The sequence below is a fragment of the Euleptes europaea genome, chromosome 15, assembly GCF_029931775.1.
Source record: "Euleptes europaea isolate rEulEur1 chromosome 15, rEulEur1.hap1, whole genome shotgun sequence".
NCBI lineage: Eukaryota > Metazoa > Chordata > Lepidosauria > Squamata > Sphaerodactylidae > Euleptes > Euleptes europaea.
In genome coordinates this window covers 8,964,808-8,990,118 of record NC_079326.1, presented here as the reverse complement: position 1 = coordinate 8,990,118, position 25,311 = coordinate 8,964,808, and positions in this window count along the sequence as shown.

The window sequence follows — 25,311 nt, the reverse complement described above, 5'->3', positions numbered from 1 at the left end:
GAGAATTTTTTAGAAAAATAGGCACAGGGTTTCAATTGACCGTTCTCGTCCCGTTGCAAGAGAGCCCCCCCCCCCATGGCTACATCAGAGGCATCGACTTGGACTACGAAAGGTTTTTCATAATCTGGGTGTGTAAGAACGGGTTCGGACGAAAAAAGCAGCTTGAGCGTATCGAAAGCCTGCTGGCAGTCCGAAGTCCAGTGCAACCGAGCCGAGGGCAAGGCGGCTCCCGCTCCCTTCCCTTTCGTGCGTAGGAGCGAAGTGAGGGGTAGCGCTACTTGGACAAAATTGGGGATGAAGTTCCGGTAAAAGTTAGCAAAGCCCAAAAATTGCTGCAAATGTCTGCGCGTGGTGGGGGGATCCCATTCCATTACCGCCCGAACCTTTTCGGGATCCATTTCTAAGCCTTGATGGGAAATCACGTACCCCAAGAAGGTGATGGAGGGTTGGTGAAAATCACATTTAGAAACCTTGGCAAACAGTTTGTGCTCGCGCAACCGCTGCAGCACTTCCCGCACCAATTGTACATGCTCCTCCATGGTTTTCGTATAAATGAGAATATCGTCCAAGAAAACCACCACTCCGCGAAACAATAAATCATGAAGCACTTCATTAATCAATTGCATGAACACACTCGGAGCCCCCGAAAGTCCGAACGGCATCACTAAATACTCAAACATTCCAAAACAACTGGAGAAGGCAGTCTTTGGTTCGTCCCCTTCCCGTATGCGGACTCGGTGGTAGGCCTCCACCAAATCCAATTTGGTGAAGATTCGCCCCTCTTTCAATTGTGCGAGAAGGTCTGGAATGAGAGGGAGGGGGTATGCATTAGACTGAGTGACCACATTCAGTCTACGAAAGTCAATACACAGTCGCAAATCTCCCGTCTTTTTCTTGACAAAGAAGGCGGGGGCCGAGTATGGAGCTTTAGACGGGCGAATGAAACCCCGCGCCAAATTGGTGTCCAAATACTCCCGCAACACTGCCTTTTCATTTGGACTCATGGGGTAAACCTTTCCTTTGGACAATTTGCCATCTCCCACTATCTCAATGGCACAGTCCGTCTCTCGGTGGGGGGGTAACTCGTCGCATTCTCGCACGTCAAACACATTGGCAAACTGGGAATACTCGTTGGGGAGCTGGGGCAGCGGAGTCCCAACGGAAGGGGCCCCTACGAGGGCGGCTGCGGGGGTGTGCAGTACTTGGTCTCTATCATGAAGTTCACACGGGTTGCGGGGAAAGGTGAGTGTCCGCTCAACCCAGTTTATGGTGGGATTGTGCCCCAGCAATCAGTTCACCCCTAACACAATAGGTGCGACGATGGGGGCAATGGTAAAATATAGGCGCTCCCAATGCTCCCCTATAGCCATGATGACTGCTGCGGTGCGGTGGGTTACGGGTCCCTTCTTAAAGTCACTGCCATCCATTTGGGAAAAGCGGATGGGTTCGGGTAACCGCTTCCGCTTAACGCGCAACAGTTGGGCAGCCTCTTCACTCATCATGGTGCGGGCACAACCCGAGTCTACTAGGGCCGTGAATTCTAGCATGGGCCCCCCTTTTGGTAGTGAGAGTTTGACCTTTACATACACATTGTCTTCTTGGGCGCTTACCATTAGTGGAGCTCCTTGCACAACATTCGGAGCTGTCTGCTGAGGAGCCCCCTTTACAGCAGACCGACGGTGTTTTTTGCCGGCAGGTCCCAGTCCTCCTCCTCGCTGGAGGAAGCAGTTGTGGTATTTGTAATCCGTGACTCCGATGAGTCAAAGGCTTCATTTGTAATCCGTGACCCCGACGGGCCAGTAGAATACGGAGCTGCGACCTCGGAGCGTGCTTGCAAGGCTGAGGGTGCGCTGCGTCGGCTCGGTGTCGGTACGCCGCTCCGGCGGCGAGGTTGCCCCTCGGGAGGGGGCTTCTCAGGTTCGGTCGTAGCCGGCCGAGTTGGTCCCGGACATCCGGGTCGTGAGGGGCATTGAGAAGCAAAGTGTCCTTCCCCCCCGCAAACGAGACAGACCCCGCTCTCAAAGCGCCTGCGGCGTTCGGCCATGGAGGGTCCCCCCCCCCCCCGAGGGAGGTCGAGAGTCCTTCGGGCCACCGGGTCTGTCTCCACGGGTCTTGGTCTCTCGCCCGGTGCGTTTTCGGGACAAGAGCAGCAGTTGCTTTCGGTTTTCGATGTCGGCGGCATGGCGAACCCAACCCTCAACATCGGGAGGGTTGCCCTGCATGAAAGCCCAGTGTTGCAATTCCGGGTTCAACCCTTCGCGGAAACACTGCACCCTGGTAGCTTCGCTCCAATCCAAAATTCGACTCGAGAGCGACTGGAACTCGCTTGCATACTGCGCGACCGTCTTAGTCCCTTGGCGCAGTTGTTGCAAGGCAGTCTTGGCTCGTTCACCCAAATGCGGGTCCTCAAAGCGGTGCCGAAGGGCGACCATGAAGTCATCGAGGCTTCGCAAGACTGGGGAGCGAAGTTCATACTGCTGTACCATCCAGGCGGCCGCCTCCCCTTCTAGGAGAGAAGCGACGTATTGGACCCGGGAGTCTTCTGAAGCAAAAGTCCGGGCCTGTTCACGCATAAAAACGTCCACTTGTACCATGAAAAACATTAGCTGGTCACTCGACCCGTCATACGTGATTTTCAAATCTCTGCGAGCCGGTGGAGCGGGGCGGATGGGAGGTGCTGGGACCGCGGGTGGCTGTTGTCCTCCGTCCGGCGGAGCCACGGGTGGAGCCTGAACGTTCAGTGCATCCATGGCTCCGGCCATCTCCAGCATGACTGCTTGCATAGTATCCATCTGTTCCAGTAATTCCTGGCGCTCTGTCTGCCAGCGCAGCCGCTCCTCATCCATCTGGTGAAGCAGCAGGGCTTCCTTTCGTGCGGGATCGTCCTCGAACCCCAACCCGTGAACCACAGTCCGTCTTGACTGCGCGTCGCTGTTCGAGAGCGACCAATGCTTGGGAGTTTCCAGCCAGTTCTCCAAGCGAGTTTTCTTGGGCTTTGTTCCCAAACCTGATCTGGAGTCGGCTCCACCGGGCATCTTCCCAGTCGACTTCCCTTCCGAAGGGGGTAGAACAGGCTTCGTGGGTACAGCATCGTCCTTTTTGTCGCCGTCGTCCGGCTTGCCATTGGTGTCCCCGTTGCCTGCCATAGCTGTCCAGGAACGGTACAGGAGCAGGTCAACGCGGCAAGACTTGCAACTTAATGTGAGAGTCCCTGACCTCCCTGTGCAAATTCCATAAAATCACTTGCTCAGGCTGTCATGCAGAAACAAGGATCTTTATTGAAAGCTTCAGGTGGTACAAGTCTTACACTGGAAAAGTTGCAAGTGAATTCAGATTCTCAAAGACAGAGTTATAACCCCTACAGGGAAGCAGATGTCAAACGTGTATTATGGGAACCTACGAGATAATAGTGCATGGTACAGAACATCAAAAGAACTCAGAGCTTGTTAGTACTATCAACCACCAAGGCCACGGTGGTGCTAGGGAGTCAGTAAGAGCAAGAGAGGGGTGTGGGAAGAGGGAGAGACATTCCAACTGGGGCCCGTCACACACTGAGCCTGAACCAAGGAAGGTCAAGAGGCCTGAACTGCTTTTACGAGTCCGGGGGGGGGGGGAAACATACAAGCATACAAAGGCATACAGACCCTCACAATAGCGTCAATCTGCCAGAGGGGGGGAAATTCCTACTCGGCCCCCAAACAGGCGACCAGCTTGCGCCCACTCTGAAATAAAGGGTGGGCGTGTGTCTCCCTTGCCGATTGAAGGTGTCCCCCCCACCAATGCTACACCTAGGAGGCATCCTCAGTGCTGTTTGGCTCCTGCTTCCGCCAACTCTGGCCAACCGCCCTCCTTTTCCAGCGCCTCTCTGAGTCTTTCCTGTCTCTGTGGATTTTCCTCCGTGGCATCCTCTAAACCGCCCGCCCCATTGACCGATCTCTTTCTGTCTTCATCTCATGTACAACTTTCGGTCCCCCAAATATCGTCTCCCCTTTCCTTCTCTCCCACTCACTGAGCTTCCAACTGTCCAGAAGGCAGGCTGGTCTGGAAAAAAATCCCTCAGTTTATATGGAAGCTGCGTAGTTGTAGGGCTTCTCTGCTTTTAAGACGTATTCTATATGTGATGGACTAAATGTCATCGTCCGCTGAGAAAAATATCTATGTATCAGGTACATCGTTCGGTTCGTTGCATTTTGGCACTGGTGCCTCTGTTCTTGGGTTCCGGTCTGTGTTGTTCTCTGTTTGTTATTGTTCCCAGAGGAGTTTCGAACGGTCGGCCGTTGCAAGCACAGACCGAGAGGAGCAGCTTGCTATTGTGTCTGATGGCCCCGGGAACAGAAGACATCTCGGAGGACCGATCCTCACAAGAGAGTTCTTTCCCTCAAAGACCGCAAATCCAGAAGGATCAAGGCCAGTTGGCTGCTCTTGCCAGACGTGGCACGGGGGAGAGGAAGGTGATCCTCCCGAAGGAGAGGAAGGTTGTCTTGCTCTTGCCGAGGTGGAGGCTGAAAGTTCATGCTCGCGTCCCTCTGGGATACTGTGGTCGGGATGGGGGAAGGAGAGGACCAGAGGGTTGTCCGTCCAAATGCCTGCCCCCAAGGTGAGAAAGTCTGGTGGATCAGCCTCTCCACAGGGGTCACTCCGGCCCAACACAGACTGGGCCCTCTGGAACATGCTTCGATGTGGTGGGACGTGGCGGCCAGCTGTTCTGCTGCATCTGTGAGGCTTCCCGGAAGAGCCCCACGGCCTCTCTGCAGAGACAGGAAAGTGAGGGTTGGGGGTGGGTGTTCCAAGGCAGGAAGGAGCAGAGAGAGAAAGAGAGAGAGAAACGGCTCCCAGAGTTGAACATAGGTGAAGGGAAGCGTCCCCCCAGCATCCAGCCTCCCTCAGTGCTATCCACTGTCCCCCAGGACTCTATGGCTCAGACCCCCCAGGACTCTATGGCTCAGACCCCCCTGAGGCTACAGTAGTGCTCTGGGCTCCTGCCTTGGCAAGGGAGGGGCCCCCACTGGCCTCACCAGGGAAGCCACAAAGCCGGTGTAGCAAGTCCAGCGAATGGAAGATGCTCCCGAGCCCAACGGAGGAAAGAAGAGGCCAGAGAGGGAACAGGGGAGCAGGTTCTCTGAAACAGGTTCCCATGGCTCCCTCTTTGCAAAGGTGCAACACAGACAGGCCGGCTCCTGGACAAATGTGTCCCCTTCCCAAACTACATCCTACCCCGCACAGAGATACCACAGGCTCCACGAGATTCCCTCTTTGCTGCTAACAGGGCTCCTACCTTAAGAAGCCCCATCCCCTGGCCGGCCGGCTTTCTTCTGGCGCATAGTCACAGTGGGAAGCCCTCTCCACCATGCACCAGAGATCATCCACTTGGCCCATTCCTGGTCGGGGGGGGGGGTTCAGGAGTGGGGGATGTGCCCCTCCTTCACTCACCTCCAGGTGTTCAGGATTCTGCGGCTGCAGGGAATTGGGAAGGCCGCCTCCCTTCAGGCCTTTCGCCCCTTCCTCAGAAGTCCAAGGATGGTCTGGGGCATGGCTGTCCTCTTCAGCGGCGATCCCTGTCAGGAAAGGAGAGGAAGGGCTGGGGTTTCCTCTTTGTCAATGCACCACATCAGTCTCCTCTCTCGCTTCGAGAAATGCAGGATGACCAACGGGGGTTTCCTCATTTCATCCTCTAACCATCTCTGGGGTCCCTGTCGGTACCCTAGTCTTTCGGGAGGCACCAAACACCCATCTCAATTGCTGTCACTCTTTATCCTGGAAAACCACTTCCAGCTCTTCCAGAAGGGAAGAGGCATAAAAACGAAATAAATACGTCAACAGGCACACGCAACGTGCACCTTGATGATGCCCACTTCCCCCGCCTGACAACCGGGGTCCTGACCCACACCGACCGATGCCAAAGCAAACCCCCTTCCCCCCATCTTTAAGGCGCTCGAAGCTTCAAGGCGGCTGTTGTGCCTCCGTCTCTCACAGAGCTCTTGGTGAAAGGGGTTGGCCAAGATCTCCTTGGCTGGAGGATTTCAAGCCAGGCCTCTTGAACCCGAGCCCTTCCCTCTGTGGGAAGGGGCCGTCCCTCCCTCGGTCCCGGGCAGGAAAGATGGGGGAGGAGATCCCTCGGAAGCCCCTGTGTCTCAGCTGAGGCCTGCCAAGCAGTGCTGGTGGGAATCCAGGAAGGCAGGAGAGGATCTCTCTTGCCCGGAGGGGGTGCGACCCCTCAGCACCGAGAGAAAAACCCTCGACAAGCAGCGTGTCGAAAGGGTGGCCCATCCCCCCTTCCCTCGAGGCACTGGGCATGCTGAGCGCCAGAGGGCAGTGTTGCCTAAGCACTTGGCTGAGCCTGGCACCCAGTCACCCGAGGCGGGGCTGGGGGGGGGGGACTTTGGCTCCTGTGGCTTGCTGTTCTTCCCCCTCCGCTTGGCCTTTACTTCTAACCCAAAGGTGGGGAACATCAAGCCCGGGGGCCGTTGAAGGCCCATGAAATCATTTGGTCTGGCCCTTTGTGGGTCCTGGCAGATCTCTAGCTCAGAAGGATCTAAGACTGGTGATCCGCCTCCTCCCGTGGACAGGAATAGCCTCTGTTCAAGGCAGATGTGAGTTTGTTTTGCCAAGAAAAGGAACCTTTCCCCCCCTTGCAGAAGAATCGTTAGCTATGGAGCGTCTAGGACCGCCCATGAAACTGTGTTGACCATTTCCCACCCGGGCCATGGAGAAACGTATTCCATCTCTACTACAAGAGGGCTGGGGGTGGAAGTGGCGACACTAGAGGGATTAAAGGGGGCAGGGCCAGAATGCACAGGGGGGGGGGGTGTTGCAAGTTCTCAGCCAGTGTGTCCTCATTTCATCCCTGCAGGCAGAGGTAGCAGGAGCCGACTGTAGAATCCGGCCCCAACCGTGAAGAGCAGGACCAACTCTGGCATGCAGCTGTACGGCTATGCCCTGCTGGTTCAACAGACCATCCTGTGCCTCCAGGTGGGCGAGTGCACCACTGGTTGGATGCCTGCCTGCTTGTCCACACGGGGTGTGGTGCCATCTGGGGCAGTTGCCTGCTTGGGGCTTGGTCAGCTAATTTTTAAGGTGATAATTTTGTGTGGCCTGCAAATGATGTTATAAATATCCAAATGGCCCTTGGAGAGGAAAAGGTTCCCCACCCCTGTTCTGGCCACTTTCCTCGCAGATGTCATCCGAGGAACCAGACAGCCACTTGGCCAAGAGAGGTTTCCTTGTCTGCTGGCTAGCCCTGCAAGACCCAGCAGGGAAAGGGAGGGGCGAGGGAGGAAGGGAAGGAGACCCTTTGGCCCTGGGGGGTACCTGGTCAACGATGGAGCTGGTGAGATCCTCGGCTGGCCACGGAGGTGCCTGCCGGCCCGTCTCGTTGCTCTCCTCTGGCAGCTGGTCCCAGACACCCGCATCTGACTGATACAAAGAAAGAAAAGGGCCAGGAAGGGCCCCAATCCCCACAACACAGAGAACAGAAATCTCCCTGGGAGTAAAAAGGGTGGGACGAGTCTCTTGGGCATCTCCCTGAGATAAGGGCTTCAAGCCACCCAGCACCTTCGGTGCGAGACTCTTGGCTCCCGCTCAAGCGTTCCTCAACAGCCTCCCCCATTCTGTTCCTCCAGCCTGCTGCTCCTTCCTTTGGAGGGGGGGCTCGCCTGGGGGCTCCAACAACTCTTTGGGGTGGCTGCATCAGGAGTCTGGGTGGGGTGGGGGAAGAGAGGACTAGGATCTCTTTCTCAAGGGGGGAAGGTCTGTCATTCTGCGGAGGGGAGGGAGCGGTTTCACAGGGTGACCTGCTTGCAAGGAGATGCAAAAAAAAATCCCCAAGGACAAAAACAAAAGCAACATCGAGAAAAGGAGGAGGAGGAGGAAGAAAAAGGAGAGGGAAAAGGTGACAACTATGGGCTAAAAGAATCACAGAAATGATTTACAAACAAGTATTTACAGAAGCACACTAAGGGGTCCTGCCACAAGCTTTCTGAGGGCAGATTTTACATCTCCTGCTTGGGTTGCCAGGCCCCCACCAGAGGCGGGGTGAACCCCACCCCGGGGCCCCTCCCCCAGCCGCCAATCAGCTGGCCAGCGGGTGGACTTACCAGGAGCAAAAGGACGCCTACGCCGGTGTCGCCTGCAACACGGTGACATCAGTTCCATCTTTGGTCCGGGTAAGTCCCCCCCGCACCCACCCCCCGGTTGGAAGGGGGACCTGGCAAGTCTATAGGTCTGTACTCCACCCTCTTGGCTCGTTATTTTTTATTTCTTTTTGACGTCTCTCTGTGTGTGGGTCTATGCCTGGTGTTCTTTTTTGGGGGGGAGCAGTTTTTTAAAGAAATATCGGGTGAGGAAAGAATCATAGAAACACACACATAAATAATTACAAAGGAGTATTTACAGAAGCTCATAGAGGGGTCCTGCCCCGAGTTTCTTCAAAGAAGAAGAAGAGGAACAAGACAAAAACTATGGGGTAAAAGAATCACAGAAACCATTTACACACACATACATATTTACAAAGTAGTATTTACAGAAGCGCACAGAGGGGTCCTGCCCCAAGCTTTCTGAGGGCGGACTTTACATCTCCTACTTGGGTTGCCAGGCCCCCACCAGAGGCGGGGTAAACCCCGCCCCGGGGCCCCTCCCCCAGCCGCCAATCAGCTGGCCAGCGGGTGGACTTACTGGGAGCAAAAGGATGCCTACGCCGGTGTCGCCAGCAACACGGTGACATCAGTTCCATCTGGCCTAGGCCTCTCTTTGGTCCCGGTAAGTCCCCCCGCACCCACCCCCCGGTTGGAAGGGGGACCTGGCAACTCTATAGGTCTATACTCCACCCTCTTTACTTGTTAGTTTTCATTTCTTTTTTTAATGCAGGGGTGGGGAACCTCCGGCCCGCGGGAAACTCTGGCTTTCCTTGCTAGCCTTCTTTCTTTTCCTTTCCCTTCTTACCCTCCCTCCCACCCTGGAGACCTGGAAATCCTGGCTTAACTTCCTAGACTCCCTTCTTTTCCTTTCCCTGCCATCCCTCTGTCCCTGGAGACCTGGAAACCCTGGCTTTTCTAGCTAGCCTTCCTTCTTTTCCTTTCTCTCCCTCCCTCCCTCCCTGGAGACCTGGAAATCCTAGCTTAACTGCCTAAACTCCCTTGTTTTCCATTCTTTTCCTTCCTTCCCTTCCTCTCTCCCTCCCTCTCTCCCTGGAGACCTGGAAAACCTGGTTTTCCTTGCTAGTCTTCCTTTTTCTTTCCCTTTCCTCCCTCCCTCCCTGGAGACCTGGAAATCCTGGCTTTCCTTCCTAGCCTTTCTTTTTTCTTTCCCTTCCCTTCCCTTCCCTTCCCTCCCTCCCTCCCTCCCTGGAGACCTGTAAAACCTAGCTTTCCTTCCTAGACTTCCTTCTTTTCCTTTCCCTCCCTTCCGTCCCTATGCTCCTAGATACCTGGAAACCCTGGCTTAACTTCCTAGACTCCCTTCTTTTCCTTCCCCTTCCTTCCCTCTCTCCCTGGAGACCTGGCAACCCTGGCTTTCCTTGCTAGCCTTCTTTCTTTTCCTTTCCCTTCTCTCCCTCCCTCCCTCTATCCCTGGAGACCTGGAAACCCTGTCTTAACTTCCTAGACTCCATTCTTTTCCTTTCCATTCCTTCCCTCCCTCCCTGGAGACCTGGCAACCCTGGGTTTCCTTGCTAGCCTTCCTTCTTTTCCTTTCCCTCCCTCCCTCCCTGGAGACCTGGAAACCCTGGCTTTCCTTGCTAGGCTTCTTTCTTTTCCTTTCCTTTCCCTTCCCTCCCTCCCTCCCTCCCTCCCTGAAGACCTGGAAACCCTGGCTTAACTGCCTAAACTCCCTTCTTTTCTTTCCCTCCCTCCCTCTCTCCCTGGAGACCTGGAAAACCTGGCTTTCCTTGCTAGCTTTCTTTCTTTTCTTTTCCTTTCCCTTCCCTCCCTCTTACCTTCCCTGTAGACCTGGAAATCCTAGCTTTCCTTCCTAGCATTTCTTTTTTTTTCTCTTCCCTCCCCTCCCTATTTCCCTAGAGACCTGGAAACCCTGGTTTAACTAGACTCCGTTCCTTCACTCCTTCCCTGGAGACCTGGAAACCCTGGCTTAACTTCCTAGACTCTCTTCTTTTCCTTTTCCATCCTTCCCTCCCTCCCTGGAGACCTGGCAACCCTTGCTTTCCTTGCTAGCCTTCCTTCTTTTCCTTTCCCTCCCTTCCCTCCCTCCCTCCCTGGAGACCTGGAAACCCTGGCTTTCCTTGCTAGCCTTCTTTCTTTTTCTTTCCCTTCCCTACCTCCCTCCCTCTCTCTCTGGAGACCTGGAAACCCTGGCTTAACTTCCTAGAGCCTTCTTTTCTTTCCCTTCCCTCCCTCCTTGGAGACCTGGCAACCCTGGCTTTCCTTGCTCGCCTTCCTTCTTTCCCTTTCCCTCCATTCCCTCCCTCCCTCCTTCCCTCCCTCCCTTCCCGTAGACCAGGCAACCATGGCTTTCCTTGCTAGCCTTCCTTCTTTGCCTTTCCCTCCCTCCCTCCCTCCCTGGAGACCTGGAAACCCTGGCTTAACTTCCTAGACTCACTTCCTTTCCTTTCCCTTCCTTCCCTCCCTCCCTCCCTCCCTCCCTGGAGACCTGGAAACCCTGGCTTAACTTCCTAGACTCTCTTCCTTTTCTTTCCCTTCCTTCCCTCCCTCCCTGGAGACCTGGCAACCCTTGCTTTCCTTGCTAGCCTTCCTTCTTTTCCTTTCCCTCCCTCCCTGGAGACCTGGAAATCCCTGGCTTTCCTTGCTAGCTTTCTTTCCTTTCCCTTCCCTCCCTAGGTCCCTCTGTGGAGACCTGGAAACCCTGGCTTAACTTCTTAGACTCCCTTCTTTTCCTTCCCTTCCTTCCCTCCCTCCCTCGTTCCCTGGAGACTTCGCAACCCAGGCTTTCCTTGCTAACCTTCTTTCTTTTCCTTTCCCTTCCCTCCCTCCCTCCCTGGAGACCTGGCAACCCTGGCTTAACTTCCAAGACTCCCTTCTTTTCCTTTCCTTTCCCTTCCTTTCTCCTTTCTTGGAGACCTGGCAACCCTTGCTTTCCTTGCTAGCATTCCTTCTTTGCCTTTCCCTCCCTCCCTCCCTGGAGACCTGGAAACCCTGGCTTAACTTCCTAGACTCCCTTCTTTTCTTTTCCCTTCCATCTCTCCCTCCCTCCCTCTAACCCTGGAGACCTGGAAACCCTGGCTTTCCTTGCTAGCCTACATTCTTTTCCTTTCCCTTCCCTCCCTCCCTCCCTCCCTCCCTCCCTCCCTACCTGGAGACCTGGAAACCCCGGCTTAACTTCCTAGACTCCCTTCTTTTCTTTTCCCTTCCTTCTCTCCCTCCCTCCCTCTCTCCCTCCCTCTCACCCTGGAGACCTGGAAACCCTGGCTTTCCTTGCTAGTATTCCTTCTTTTTCTTTCCCTTCCATCCCTCCCTCCCTCCCTCCCTGGAGACCTGGAATCCCTGGCTTAACTTCCTAGACTCCCTTCTTTGCCTTTCCTTTCCCTTCCTTCCCTCCTACCCTCCCTCCCTTCCCGGAGTCCTGGCAACCATGGCTTAACTTCCTAGACTCTCTGCTTTGCCTTTACCTCCCTCCCTCCTTGGAGACCCGGAAATCCTAGCTTAACTGCCTAAATTCCCTTCTTTTCCTTTCCTTCCCTCCCTCCCTCTCTCCCTGGAGACCTGGAAACCCTAGCTTAACTGCCTAAACTCCCTTCTTTTCCTTTCCTTTCCTTCCCTCCCTCCCTCCCTCCCTCCCTCCCTCTCTCCCTGGAGACCTGGAAACCCTAGCTTAACTGCCTAAACTCCCCTCTTTTCCTTTCCCTTCGTTCCCTCCCTCCCTCCCTAGAGACCTGGCAACCCTGGCTTTCTTTCTTTTCCTTTCCCTTCCCTCCCTCTCTCCTTCCCTGTAGACCTGGAAATCCTGGATTTCCTTCCCATCCTTTCTCTTTTCTTTCCCTTCCTTTCCCTGCCTCCCTCACTCCCTGGAGACCTGGAAAACCTAGCTTTCCTTCCTAGAGTCCCTTCTTTTCTTTTCCCTTTCTTCTCTCCCTCCCTCCCTCCCTTCCTGGAGACCTGGCAACCCTTGTTTTCCTTGCTAGCCTTCCTTCTTTGCCTTTCCCTCCCTTCCCTCCCTCCCTCCCTGGAGACCTGGAAACCCTGGCTTTCCTTGCTAGCCTTCTTTCTTTTTCTTTCCCTTCCCTCCCTCCCTCTCTCTCTGGAGACCTGGAAACCCTGGCTTAACTTCCTAGACTCCTTTTCTTTCCCTTCCCTCCCTCCCTGGAGACCTGGCAACCCTGGCTTTCCTTTCTCGCCTTCCTTCTTTCCCTTTCCCTCCATTCCCTCCCTCCCTCCCCTCCCTCCCTTCCGGGAGACCAGGCAACCATGGCTTTCCTTGCTAACCTTCCTTCTTTGCCTTTCTCTCCCTCCCTCCCTCCTCCCTGGAGACCTGGAAACCCTGGCTTAACTTCCTAGACTCGCTTCCTTTCCTTTCCCTTCCTTCCCTCCCTCCCTCTCACCCTGGAGACCTGGAAACCCTGGCTTGCCTTGCTAGTCTTCCTTCTTTTTCTTTCCCTTTCCTCCCTCCCTCCCTGGAGACCTGGAAACCCTGGCTTTCTTTGCTAGTCTTCCTTCTTTTTCTTTCCCTTTCCTCCCTCCCTCCCTGGAGACCTGGAAACCCTAGCTTAACTGCCTAAACTCCCCTCTTTTTCTTTCCCTTCCTTCCTTCCTTCCTTCCTTCCTTCCTTCCTTCCTTCCTTCCTTCCTTCCTTCCTTCCCTCCCTCCCTCCCTCCCTCCCTCCCTGGAGACCTGGAAACCCTAGCTTAACTGCCTAAACTCCCCTCTTTTCCTTTCCCTTCGTTCCCTTCCTCCCTCCCTGGAGACCTGGCAACCCTGGCTTTCCTTGCTCGCCTTTCTTCTTTCCCTTTCCCTCCATTCCCTCCCTTCCGAGAGACCAGGAAACCCTGGCTTAACTTCCTAGACTCGCTTCCTTTCCTTTCCCTTCCTTCCCTCCCTCCCTCCCTCTCACCCTGGAGACCTGGAAACCCTGGCTTGCCTTGCTAGTCTTCCTTCTTTTTCTTTCCCTTTCCTCCCTCCCTCCCTGGAGACCTGGAAACCCTGGCTTTCCTTGCTAGTCTTCTTTCTTTTTCTTTCCCTTTCCTCCCTCCCTCCCTGGAGACCTGGAAAACCTGGCTTAACTTCCTACACTCCCTTCTTTTCCTTTCTATTTCTTCCTTCCTTCCTGCCCTCCCTCCCTCCCTGGAGACCTGCAAACCCTAGCTTAACTGCCTAAACTCCCCTCTTTTTCTTTCCCTTCCTTCCCTCCCTCCCTCCCTGGAGACCTGGAAACCCTAGCTTAGCTGCCTAAACTCCCCTCTTTTCCTTTCCCTTCGTTCCCTTCCTCCCTCCCTCTAACCCTGGAGACCTGGAAACCCTTGCTTTCCTTGCTAGCATTCCTTCTTTGCCTTTCCCTCCCTCCCTCCCTGGAGACCTGGAAACCCTGGCTTAACTTCCTAGACTCCCTTCTTTTCTTTTCCCTTCCATCTCTCCCTCCCTCCCTCTAATCCTGGAGACCTGGAAACCCTGGCTTTCCTTGCTAGCCTTCATTCTTTTCCTTTCCCTTCCCTCCCTCCCTCCCTCCCTGGAGACCTGGAAACCCCGGCTTAACTTCCTAGACTCCCTTCTTTTCTTTTCCCTTCCTTCTCTCCCTCCCTCCCTCTCTCCCTCCCTCTCACCCTGGAGACCTGGAAACCCTGGTTTCCTTGCTAGTATTCCTTCTTTTTCTTTCCCTTCCCTCCCTCCCCTCCCTCCCTGGAGACCTGGAATCCCTGACTTAACTTCCTAGACTCCCTTCTTTGCCTTTCCTTTCCCTTCCTTCCCTCCTACCCTCCCTCCCTTCCCGGAGACCTGGCAACCATGGCTTAACTTCCTAGACTCCCTGCTTTGCCTTTACCTCCCTCCCTCCCTGGAGACCCGGAAATCCTAGCTTAACTGCCTAAATTCCCTTCTTTTCCTTTCCATCCCTCCCTCCCTCTCTCCCTCTCTCCCTGGAGACCTGGAAACCCTAGCTTAACTGCCTAAACTCCCTTCTTTTCCTTTCCTTCCCTCCCTCCCTCCCTCCCTCCCTCTCTCCCTGGAGACCTGGAAACCCTAGCTTAACTGCCTAAACTTCCCTCTTTCCCTTTCCCTTCGTTCCCTCCCTCCCTCCCTAGAGACCTGGCAACCCTGGCTTTCTTTCTTTCTTTTCCTTTCCCTTCCCTCCCTCTCTCCTTCCCTGTAGACCTGGAAATCCTGGATTTCCTTCCCATCCTTTCTCTTTTCTTTCCCTTCCCTTCCCTGCCTCCCTCCCTCCCTGGAGACCTGGAAAACCTAGCTTTCCTTCCTAGAGTCCCTTCTTTTCTTTTCCCTTTCTTCTCTCCCTCCCTCCCTCCCTTCCTGGAGACCTGGCAACCCTTGCTTTCCTTGCTAGCCTTCCTTCTTTGCCTTTCCCTCCCTTCCCTCCCTCCCTCCCTGGAGACCTGGAAACCCTGGCTTTCCTTGCTAGCTTTCTTTTTCTTTTCCTTCCCTCCCTCCCCCTCTCTCTGGAGACCTGGAAACCCTGGCTTAACTTCCTAGACTCCTTTTCTTTCCCTTCCCTCCCTCCCTGGAGACCTGGCAACCCTGGCTTTCCTTGCTCGCCTTCCTTCTTTCCCTTTCCCTCCATTCCCTCCCTCCCTCCTCCCCTCCCTCCCTTCCGGGAGACCAGGCAACCATGGCTTTCCTTGCTAGCCTTCCTTCTTTGCCTTTCCCTCCCTCCCTCCCTCCCTGGAGAGCTGGAAACCCTGGCTTAACTGCCTAAACTCCCTTCTTTTCCTTTCTTTTATTTCCCTCCCTCCCTCCCTCTCTCCCTGGAGACCTGGAAAACCTGGCTTTCCTTGCTAGCCTTCCTTCTTTTTCTTTCCCTCCCTTCCCTCCCTCCCTCCCTGGAGACCTGGAAATCCTGGCTTAACTTCCTAGACTCCCTTCTTTTCTTTTCCCTTTCTTCTCTCCCTCCCTCCCTCTCACCCTGGACACCTGGAAACCCTGGCTTTCCTTGCTAGTCTTCTTTCTTTTCCTTTCCCTTCCCTCCCTCCCTCCCTCCCTGGAGACCTGAAAACCCTGCTTAACTGCCTAAACTCCCTTCTTTTCCTTATTTTTGTTTCCCTCCCTCCCTCCCTCCCTCCCTCCCTGGAGACCTGGAAACCCTGGCTTTCCTTGCTTGCCTTCTTTCTTTTCATTTCCCTTCCCTCCCTCCCTCCCTCTCAGGAGACCTGGAAACCCTGGCTTAACTTCCTAGACTCCCTTCTTTTCCTTTCCCTTCCTTCCCTCCCTCCCTGGAGACCTGGCAACCCTTGCTTTCCTTGCTCGCCTTCCTTTTTTCCCTTTCCCTCCATTCCCTCCCTCCTTCCCTTCCAGGAGACCTGGAAACCCTGGTTTAACTTCTTAGACTACCTTCTTTTACTTTCCCTTCCTTCCTTCCTTCCTTCCTTCCTTCCCTCCCTCCCTCCCTCCCTCCCTGGAGACTTCGCAACCCTGGCTTTCCTTGCTAACCTTCTTTCTTTTCCTTTCCCTTCCCTCCCTCCCTCCCTCCCTCCCTCCCTCCCTCCCTCCCTGGAGACCTGGAAACCCTGGCTTAACTTCCAAGACTCCCTTCTTTTCCTTTCCTTTCCCTTCCTTCCTCCTTTCTTGGAGACCTGGCAACCCTTGCTTTCCTTGCTAGCCTTCCTTCTTTGCCTTTCCCTCCCTCCCTCCCTGGAGTCCTGGAAACCCCGGATTAACTTCCTAGACTCCCTTCTTTTCTTTTCCCTTCCTTCTCTCCCTCCCTAGCTTAACTGCCTAAACTCCCCTCTTTTCCTTTCCCTTAGTTCCCTTCCTCCCTCCCTGGAGACCTGGCAACCCTGGCTTTCCTTGCTTGCCTTCCTTCTTTCCCTTTCCCTCCATTCCCTCCCTCCCTCCTTCCCTCCCTCCCTTCCGGGAGACCAGGAAACCCCCGCTTAACTTCCTAGACTCGCTTCCTTTCCTTTCCCTTCCTTCCCTCCCTCCCTCTCACCCTGGAGACCTGGAAACCCTGGCTTGCCTTGCTAGCCTTCCTTCTTTGCCTTTCCCTCCCTCCCTCCCTGGAGTCCTGGAAACCCCGGCTTAACTTCCTAGACTCCCTTCTTTTCTTTTCCCTTCCTTCTCTCCCTCCCTCCCTCTAACCCTGGAGACCTGGAAACCCTGGCTTTCCTTGCTAGCCTTCTTTCTTTTCCTTTCCCTTCCCTTCCCTCCCTCCCTCCCTCCCTCCCTGGAGACCTGGAAACCCTGGCTTAACTTCCTAGATTCCCTTCTTTTCTTTTCCCTTCCTTCTCTCCCTCCCTCCCTCTCTCCCTCCCTCTCACCCTGGAGACCTGGAATCCCTGGCTTAACTTCCTAGACTCCCTTCTTTGCCTTTCCTTTCCTTTCCTTCCCTCCTTCCCTCCCTCCCTTCCCGGAGACCTGGCAACCATGGCTTAAGTTCCTAGACTCCCTTCTTTTCCTTTCCCTCCCTCCCTCCCTCCCTGGAGACCCGGAAATCCTAGCTTAACTGCCTAAATTCCCTTCTTTTCCTTTCCTTCCCTCCCTCCCTCCCTCCCTCCCTCCCTCCCTTGAGACCTGGAAAACCTAGCTTAACTCCTAAACTCCCCTCTTTTCCTTTCCCTTCGTTCCCTCCCTCCCTTCCTAGAGACCTGGCAACCCTGGCTTTCTTTCTTTTCCTTTCCCTTCCCTCCCTCTCTCCTTCCCTGTAGACCTGGAAATCCTGGCTGTCCTTCCTAGCCTTTCTCTTTTCTTTCCCTTCCCTTCCGTGCATCCCTCCCTCCCTGGAGACCTGGAAAACCTAGCTTTCCTTTCTAGACTCCCTTCTTTTCTTTTCCCTTTCTTCTCTCCCCCCCCTCCCTCCCTTCCTGGAGACCAGGCAACCCTTGCTTTCCTTGCTAGCCTTCCTTCTTTGCCTTTCCCTCCCTCCCTCCCTGGAGACCTGAAAACCCTGGCTTAACTTCCTAGACTCCCTTCTTTTCTTTTCCCTTTCTTCTCTCCCTCCCTCCCTCCCTCCCTTCCTGGAGACCTGGCAACCCTTGCTTTCCTTGCTAGCCTTCCTTCTTTGCCTTTCCCTCCCTCCCTCCCTCCCTCCCTCCCTCCCTGGAGACCTGAAAACCCTGGCTTAACTTCCTAGACTCCCTTCTTTTCTTTTCCCTTTCTTCTCTCCCTCCCTCTCACCCTGGACACCTGGAAACCCTGGCTTTCCTTGCTAGTCTTCTTTCTTTTCCTTTCCCTTCCCTCCCTCCCTCCCTCCCTCCCTGGAGAGCTGGAAACCCTGGCTTAACTGCCTAAACTCCCTTCTTTTCCTTTCTTTTATTTCCCTCCCTCCCTCCCTCCCTTTCTCTCTGGAGACCTGGAAAACCTGGCTTTCCTTGCTAGCCTTCCTTCTTTTTCTTTCCCTCCCTTCCCTCCCTCCCTCCCTGGAGACCTGGAAATCCTGGCTTTCCTTTCTAGCCTTTCTCTTTTCTTTTCCTTCCCTTCCTTCCCTCCTTGGAGACCTGAAAAACCTAGCTTTCCTTCCTAGACTCCCTTCTTTTATTTTCCCTTTCTTCTCTCCCTCCCTCCCTCTCACACCTGGAAACCCTGGCTTTCCTTGCTAGTCTTCTTTCTTTTCCTTTCCCTTCCCTCCCTCCCTCCCTGGAGAGCTGGAGACCCTGGCTTAACTGCCTAAACTCCCTTCTTTTCCTTTTATGTCCCGGGTCGAGCCCCTCCCAGGGTCGCCCGGGCCGTCCAACGGCTCCCCCCCCCGGGAGACGAGCCCACACTCACCGGGGAAGGGAAGGGGTCCGAGGGCAAAGCAGTCCACCCCGCCGACAGCCGACTTGTCGGCGGCACCTCCGCCCTGGTGGGCCCTCCAGGGCTCTGCGGAGAAAGCGCCCCGAGGCTCCCAGCCCCAGCGCAGGCCGCGGCAGAAACGGCCCGCACGCCTACACCCCGCCCCGCTCAACAGCTGAGCCGCGGGCGGGCGCGGGCGGGGCCGGAGAGGGCGCGCCGGCTCAGAGCCTTAAGGCCAGCCACGTGGCCTGACTTCGGCCCTTATTTGGGAACTTCCGGGGCGGGTCTGAGGGAGGAAGGGGCGGGGCCTCTCTGGCCTGGAGAGGATATAAGGCCAGAGAGGAGCCAGGGCCAGGGAGGAGCAGCAGCACTAGGTGGCAAGGGTTGAGCTGACCCAGAGCAACCTGGCTGCCTCCGAGGGGGAGACAAGTTCTGATTCCCCCTCGGACTGGTCTGAGGCCGAGGAGGCTCCTCCGGTCAGGCTCTTCTCCAGGGCAGAGACCCCGAGGGCGACGGCGGCGCCAGGGAGGCGCGACATTTTATTTCCCTCCCTCCCTCCCTCTCTCCCTGGAGACCTGGAAAACCTGGCTTTCCTTGCTAGCCTTCTTTCTTTTCCCTTCCTTCCCTGCCTCCCTCCCTCCCTCCCTCCCTCCCTCCCTCCCAGGAGACCTGGAAACCCTGGTTTAACTTCTTAGACTACCTTCTTTTCCTTCCTTCCCTGCCTCCCTCTCTCCCTGGAGACCTGGAAAACCTGGCTTTCCTTGCTAACCTTCTTTCTTTTCCTTTCCTTTCCCTCCCTCCCTCCCTCTCTACCTCCCAGGAGACCTGGAAACCCTGGCTTAACTTCCAAGACTCCCTTCTTTTCCTTTCCCTTCCCTCCCTCCCTCCCCTCCCTCCCTCCCTGGAGAGCTGGAAACCCTGGCTTAACTGCATAAACTCCCTTCTTTTCCTTTCTTTTATTTCCCTCCCTCCCTCCCTCTTTCCCTCCCTGGAGACCTGGAAACCCTGGCTTTCCTTGCTAGCCTTCTTTCTTTTCCTTTCCCTTCCCTTCCCTCCCTCCCTCCCTCCCTGGAGACCAGGCAACCCTTGCTTTCCTTGCTAGCCTTCCTTCTTTGCCTTTCCCTCCCTCCCTCCCTGGAGACCTGGAAACCCTGGCTTAACTTCCTAGACTCCCTTCTTTTCTTTCCCTTTCTTCTCTCCCTCCCTCCCTCTCACCCTGGACACCTGGAAACTTTGGCTTTTCTTGCTAGTATTCCCTCTTTTCCTTTCCCTTCCCACCCTCCCTCCCTCCCTGGAGACCTGGAATCCCTGGCTTAACTTCCTCGACTCCCTTCTTGTCCCTTCCCTTCCTTCCTTCCTTCCTTCCTTCCTTCCTTCCTTCCTTCCTTCCTTCCTTCCTTCCTTCCTTCCTTCCTTCCTTCCTTCCTTCCTTCCTTCCCTCCCTCCCTCCCTCCCTCCCTCCCTCCCTCCCTGGAGACCTGGAAACCCTGGCTTAACTTCCTAGACTCCCTTCTTTGCCTTTCCTTTCCCTTCCTTCCCTCCTTCCCTCCCTCCTTTCCCGGAGACCCTCCTTTCCCGGAGACCTGGCAACCATGGCTTAACTTCCTAGACTCCCCTCTTTGCCTTTCCCTCCCGCCCTCCCTGGAAATCCTGGCATTCCTTCCTAGCCTTTCTTCTTTTCATTTCCTTCCCTTCCCTTCGCTCCCTCCCTCCCTCCCTCCCTCCCTCCCTGGAGACCTGGAAATCCTAGCTTAACTGCCTAAACTCCCCTCTTTTCCTTTCCCTTCATTTCCTCCCTCCCTCCCTGGAGACCTGGCAACCCTGGCTTTCCTTGCTAGCTTTCTTTCTTTTCCTTTCCCTTCCCTCCCTCTCTTCTTCCCTGTAGACCTGGAAATCCTGGCTTTCCTTCCTAGGCTTTCTCTTTTCTTTCCCTTCCCTTCCCTCCCTCCCTCCCTGGAGACCTGGAAAACCTAGCTTTCCTTCCTAGACTCCCTTCTTTTCTTTTCCCTTCCTTCCCTCCCTCCCTCCCTGGAGTTTTTTTTTTTTTTTGGCTTTTATGATTTTATTTTTATTTTTAACTGGGATAATTTTCTATTAACAACAAATAACTTAATGAACTAATTGAGTCTAAAATAGTTGAAAGTCTAATATAGTGGCGATTACCATTACAACAATAACCAATGGATTAACTAATTTTAACTGATGATTTTTTATCATTAATGAAGATAATGGGGATTATTTTATCTTTAATGGGGATAATATTTTTGCTTTTTTATTTTTTATCTTTAATGGGGATAATTTTACCTTCAATATTTTTATAATGTTATAATGTTAAAAAGAACAACAATATCATGGGATAAAAGAATCAGAGAACTATTTACACACAAAAATATTTACAAAATATTTACAGATCCCCCATACTTTCCTGCTCATGGATCTTCTGAGCGCTGCCTCCCCAATCCTCACTCTGATGGTTTACCTGTCCCTGGGCAGAGAGTGGCTTCAGACATCTAGAGGTGAGAAAGATGGAGAGGGATCTGTAACTGGATTTGAATTACAACCTCTCCACCGAGCAGCTAATCTCCGCTCCCCGAGCATCACTGGAGACGCCTTGAGATGTCGTGGAGCACGCGTGGGCGTTCCACTGCCGGTGAGCATGTGAAGAAAGCAATGTGGAGAATCATTGCCACGTGGAAGCATCTCAGCATGTTGCACTCAGCGATGTGCGCTGCGATCCAGAGAACAGGGCTGCTTTGACAGCAAGGGTTCCCCACCTTTCAGCCACCCAACTGGGGTGGGTTTTTTCACGTTTCCACATGATGTGGTCCTCTGGGAATAGACCTTTCACAACCCGTTCCTCCCTCCAAAACAACAACGAGAACCCCAACAAAGATTGTTTCCTGAACATCCCTGTTCAAGTGTGGATGGCTGCACGGGGGCCCGTCCCCTGCAGAAGAGAATGGCCAGTGCTGGAAACAGCAGGGAGGGGCTTTTGGAAAGGGGGTCAAGGGAGGTCTTCATCCCTATCTCAAGTTGGTTTTATTTTTTGTTTTCTTCAAGAACAGAAGAGAATCACCCTCGGCTCAGCCTGCCTTTCAGGAAGGGAGGGTGGGGTCATTGGAGGTGTCCACAAATACCCAGAGGTCTTTTCAAAAGTTGAGCTTGAAGGATGTTTTGTTACTCCAGTGTTATAACAGGGTGGGCGGAGAATCTGAATGGTCACACAGCGCTGGGGTGTGTGTGTGTGTGTGTGGCCTCTATGTGAAAAGGAGAGAAATAGTGGAGAGAAAAAGGATTGCCCTGGGCTACCTGAAATCTCTGTCCAAGGGCAGAGAATTGGATCTAGCAGCTGAAGTTCTAATTTTGCAAGGACAAGAACCCATTTGTCACGGCAATAAGCTACCAGCATTAGAACTGGGGGGGGGGGTAAGTCCCTCAACCATGCTTTTTGTGAGGGGAAGGAGTCTGTAGGTTTCAGAAGCAGATCTCAACCTCAAATCACCCCGGGGGTGGGGAGTGTCCCTTTCCTCCTCCTTACTTTTCAAGGCACCCCCAGTCTTCTGGCTCCCTCCATGACTTTTCCTTTCTCATTTCCCCAGCTTTCCTGTCTCTTTCTTCTGTCCTTTATTTTTCCTTCCTCCCAGCCTGCCTGTCTCTACCCCTTTTCAGATGCTACAGTCAAGGAGTGCCACGCGGAGATCTTCCTGATACCCTCAGTCACCATGTTGTCTGAAAGGAGAAGGCACAGATTTTCAGGTTCGGCACATGCAACCCAGAACCCTGAAAAACCACATCAAGAGGTCTTTTGTATGCGCCAAATCCATGCAGTGGCCTTTTCAGGCATCATTTCAGCCATCTGCCCCTCGGGAGGATCGAGGGCAGTGCTTCATCTCAGTCATGGAGGGTGGGGGGCTGGAAGGCGGGGAGAGGTGCAGCCTGTCGGAAGTGAAGGACTTTGCGCTCTCTCTTAACCTCAGACTCCAGAGGGGGACAAGACTAGTGAGTCGGAGAGATAGAGGGGACAAGACGCTGGGGCATCCTTTTCTCTACTGCCCTTTGATATGGAGATGGCTACTTTCGGGAAACTTCCTTCCTTCCTGTTTCTTTCCCCACCTCCTCACTGGCACCTCTTCTCCATCTTGCCACCATGAGGGAAGGACTCATGTCCTGGATCTCCCTCCATCCCAGTTAGTTAGAATAGATAGGCAACTATACTTTATCCTACCCAGAAATGGATTTCCTACAATAAATGAAGTATATTAGTTAAGTAGACAAAAGGCTCCTAGCAATTTTGTTCCTGGCACACACACAGGTTTGGATGGGCTTCTCTGCGCACAACAGCCTTTGTGCACTCTGCTAATTTAACAGGGATTTGGGATTCACAAAACCCTCACAATCCAACACAGCCTCCGCTCTGGGTACCCCCCAGTCCCCAGCCAAGGCTTACCTTCTGCAGGTGAGCAGCAGCCCCTCAACCTCCGCCTCAGCCTTTCCCAGAGGCTCCAGCAGGGGGAGACCCCTTCATTCAGAGCCTCCAGGACGTCCACAGTATGGAGGGCCAGGGTGCCGATCGATGAATCCTTATCCTGCCTCATGTCTCAGAGGGCTAAGAAGGAAGGGAAGGAAGGAAGGGTCAAAAGCCACGCAGCTGAAGAGGACACACCAGGAGGGTCCCATTCATGGGGTGGAAGGGGGCCTGGGGGGGTCTGATCCCTCATGCCAGGTGGGAGATTTTCTCCGAGCTCACTTCCAGGATTGGTGATGGGAAGAAAGCGGGCAGGGAAGAGAGACGCTGCCGCTCCCTTTGCCCACACGCCTCGCCTAATGCAAAGAGCCCTCCCTTGGAAATACTAACTGGAGAATTGCCTGGCTAAACCAACATGGCTGCTGGCGTTATCCCCTTCTCTGAGGAGAAGAGAGGGGGAGAAAGCAGGTCTGCAAATTATTGATCTCCTGGCAGGGTGGGCTAGTGGCTAGAGCACCAAGCTCGGACAGGAGCGACTTGGGTGGAGTCTCCGTTCAGCCATGGAGCTGGACGGAGAGTCCTTGGCCCAGTGTCCTACCTCACAGGGCTACTGTCAGGATACACTACCCTGAGATCTTTCCAGGACAGAAGGGTCCCAGGGTGATGGATAGACAGACAGGTATCTCCAGATGCTCCAGCCAAAAGAAGAGCCAAACTCACCCTGGTAGATGATGGTCATCTTTCTTTTATCCTTGGTCTCCTGCCCTACCAAGCCTATGAAGAGAAAAGGATGTTCTTAAGAGTCGGACGTCAGGGGGAGAGTCCACTTGGTTGTGGTCCTGGGACGCCAGGGGCCACATGGCCACACAGAGACTCCCACCTCACTCCCACCTCACGGGGATGACAGGGAAGGCTCTTCAAGAAATGCGGGCCACCCTAAGCCTCAGGACATCTCCGCTTGAGGGTGAAGAACCATTCGCGTTTTTCTTCCTTACCATTTTCAGAGAGAGAAAAGGGAGACCCAGCTGGAAAAGGAAAGAGCAGACGTACCCAGGATCCTGACCGCCGCCTCTCGGATGTTCGCTTGAGGGCTCCTCAGGTGCTCCAGGATCTGCTGCAGGAAGCGGCACTTCGGGACCTTCCTGAACCGCTTTACCTAGGAGACGAGCCAAAGAAGGACCGGGCCATTAGCGCTGGTGCGAGGAGACTCTCCTCTCCTTCCTTGGGGAAAGGAACCCGATTCTAACCCAGGCCCAAACTCTCTTTTGATGACAACTGCGCGCGGAGGGGTGTGTGTGAACCACCCTTGGATCTGTGCTTGCTGTCCCGCATCAGGATCCACTGGGGATGCGTATCTTTCGCCCTCTGCACAAACAGAGGGCTTTGGAATAACTCCAACATCTGGCTCACCCAGATCGATGGGACCAAAGAAGAAGACTTGGTTTGGGTATGCCGACTTTCTCTACCACTCAAAGGAGAACCAAACCGGCTTACAATCACCTTCCCTTCTCCTCCCCTTAACAGACACCCTGTGAGGGAGGTGGGGCTGAGAGAGTGTGACTAGCCCAAGGTCACCCAGCTGGCTTCACGTGGAGTAGTGGAGAAACCAACCCGGTTCACCAGATTAGCCTCCGCCGCTCATGTGGAGGAGTGGGGAATCGAACCCGGTTCTCCAGATCAGACTCCTCCACTCCAGGCCACCGCTCTTAACCACTACACCACGCTGGCTTTAACACAAAGGTGTGAAAGCAACCCTCTCTTGACCAGGCGACCTTCGGGGCTCTGCAAAAAGCCCCTGGCGTCCCCGGCCGGAGGGAGAGGGGTCCGGAAAGGCAGAGCGGGGCGACTTACGATGACAAGCCAGACGGCCCAGGAGTCCCGCTTTGGACTCAGCCAGCGCAGCCTCTCGTGCCCCAGGAGGACAGCCACAGTTCTCAGGGTGTCCCAACAAGCCTGCCGAGGAGGAGGGGGAGGGTCAAGCGTCGCACGGCTCCATCTTCCCCCTCCAGACAGACAGATGGACAGAGAGGGGGGCTCCAGGAAGAGCTCTCCACCTGTGGGCCTGCAACGGCCTCTGCCTCCCCCAGGTGTGCCCAGGTGCCTACCTCAATGACGTCGATGTTCTCGTCATGCAGGTGCAGCAGGAGAGGCACCAGGCTGCTGAGGACCAGGTCTTTCACAGCCCTTTCTGTAGCTCCTCTTCTCAGCATTGTCCCAAAGGCGTCAAATCCAAAGGCGTGGGCCTGGGGGGACTCCTGTGGGGGAACAAGGCACCCAAACGGGTCTGGCTGTGCTGCTCTGGTGCCCACTTGGCACCTCCTAGCTCCTCCCCCCAGCCAGCAGGGGCCGACCCTTGCGGAGCGGGACTTACTGCGTGAAAGAGGGGGACCAGCCGGCCAGCCGCGGCCACTGCCAGAGAGGGGTCGGTGGTCTGGGCCAAGCAGTGGTGCAGCTGGCCAAAGAGCCTCTGGGCCTTTTGTTCATCCGGCTCCTGCAAGGTCTTGGCCGCCTCTGGCAGTAGAGGCAGCAGCTTCCACACCTGAGGGAGACAAAACACCCCTTGAAGCTGCCCCACCTGGCTCTGTGGAGGGGGCCCACAAGGCCAGCCGGGCAGGTGGGGCAGCCTCTGAAGAAGCGAAGCAAGAAGGTCTCCCGGCATCAGCCCCAGGGCCAAGACCGGAATATGCGCAACAGCATGGCCATGCTCTTGTCGAGCCTCTCATCTTTCTGGGGGGGGGGGGCTTGAGCAGTCGAAGCGCCTGCTGGATGAGCCCAAGACTCGGAGGTGCGACCTCCGGCACAATGAGGAATAGGCGGTGCTGGAAGGAATGGACTGTGCCATGTCGCTTACTGCTAGCACTGGCCTTGGAGCTACCGGGGAGGGCAGAGGAGAGTTGGTCTAGGGGTAGATCAGATGCTCCCTTCTTCCTTTTGTCCTTGCCTGCAGCTGTCCCTTTGTTACCCAGAATGCGACTCTTAGGCTGCTTATGCTTGGTAATTAGCAGCGTGTT